Source organism: Vulpes lagopus, unplaced genomic scaffold (assembly GCF_018345385.1).
Source record: "Vulpes lagopus strain Blue_001 unplaced genomic scaffold, ASM1834538v1 ctg1367, whole genome shotgun sequence".
Lineage (NCBI taxonomy): Eukaryota > Metazoa > Chordata > Mammalia > Carnivora > Canidae > Vulpes > Vulpes lagopus.
In genome coordinates this window covers 1-1,582 of record NW_024570569.1, presented here as the reverse complement: position 1 = coordinate 1,582, position 1,582 = coordinate 1, and the positions used below count along the sequence as shown (strand labels likewise).

At 46.1% G+C, this 1,582-nt stretch overlaps 1 pseudogene; it reads right to left on the bottom strand.

Annotated features, from left to right (window-relative positions):
* Positions 1 to 626: 626 nt before the first annotated feature.
* Positions 627 to 1,217, bottom strand: LOC121483805 (annotated as a pseudogene).
* Positions 1,218 to 1,582: the final 365 nt, after the last annotated feature.

The following is a 1,582-nucleotide window of genomic DNA, read 5'->3' as shown; positions in this document are numbered from 1 at the left end:
AAAAATTGGAGGAAAGAGCCAGGACTGCCCTTCTATTGTCCTCAAGTCTTGCAGAGGTCATCCGACCTTCGGTGAGGTTTGCCACAAGTGAGACACTAGCAGTGCTGGTGATTCTTCCCTTAGTAACTGCAGCAGCAGCAGGCAATCCTGGTGCAGGATGATGGCCAGCCCTCTTTCGCCATTTTTTTTCAACTGAAAGTATTTGACAGATAACACTAAAATTAATCACGAAAAAAAAAAACCACATTCTATTCTATTCACAAAGAAAAAGCTCCAGTCCATCTTTTTATTTTTTTGAAAAATTCCTGACATTACAGAACTAAACTGAAATTTATTAATATTCCACTCTTACATTTCCATGACAAACAGAAAAATTCATGAGCCAAAAAAAAGGGGGGGAGAAGCTTATAAAAACTAAATATGGATCTCAGCATTAACAGCTGAACAGAGAAAGGAATTAAAATGCTTTTAAATTAAAAAAAACACGAGTGGATGATAAGTGTGTAGAAAAATGAAAATTTACAAACTATTTAAAACCCGGAATTTGCTGACTGTTCAGAAACTACACAGATGGATCATGGGTGGTGGTGAACGCAGAAAGGGATTGGGATGAATTTTGCATTGTTCTAGCGGCTCCCCCTGCCACCCGTCTCCGAGGAAAGCCCTGACATTGATTAGATATTGAGCCAGGCTAATGATGGGAGCAGATCAGTGATGGTAACCCGCCTATCAGTAGATCCTTCCACTGGGTTCGCAATTTGATCTGCGCCCCCGACATCGGGGGATCTCATTGATTTTGGTTGCCTTGACGCCTGATTATGCAGCAATCAAATCGTTTGGAATGGTGAGTTCATGAGAAGTAGTTGAGCAGAGATCCAAACCCCAAAAGCCCTTTACCCCCGGAGAGGGATTCAATGCCATGAATCCCCGGTTTTTTGCCTTGCGTCTGGGAAAATGAGACTTTTTGCATTGCCAAAAGATGAAACTTGGTCAAATTGGCTGTTGAAATGGCATACTGTCCTTGAATGGGGATAGGCATTAGAGGTGGTCCTCCCCGGGCAGGGTTGAGGCACTGGACGGGGTGGTGTGGGGAAAGCTTGCACTGTCGCTGCCTGTGCTGTACTGTCCTGACACCGCAAAGATGATGGAGAATGGACGGTTTGGGCCGGTACGGGATGGTCACCCTTCCGGGGGGGGATCCAAATGACCCCGCAGATCTGTTTCAAATCGGATGGATTGCGGAAACCAGCATAGTGTGGCCCGCTCGTTTAGTTGGAGAGCATATCCCCCGCCCCTGAACCTGGTCCCCTTTCTCTCTCATATTTTCCCTTTATTTGCAACCACCTTTCCCAATGGAGAGCCACCCCGCTAGAGGGACCACCAGCCCCGGGTAAATGGGGGGGCTCTGGCACTGTGCTTTGGTCATAGAGCTGCTGGTTTCCCTTCCAGTTTGTCAAAGTTCATAGCGAAGGCTTTTAAGATGGCGTTTGGGTCCCGCCCCAAGTGATAATTCTTCAGGACAAATTTCCTTCTGATATGTTGTACGTGCACCCCCTTCCTCAGCTCTTCTTAAACTGATTCT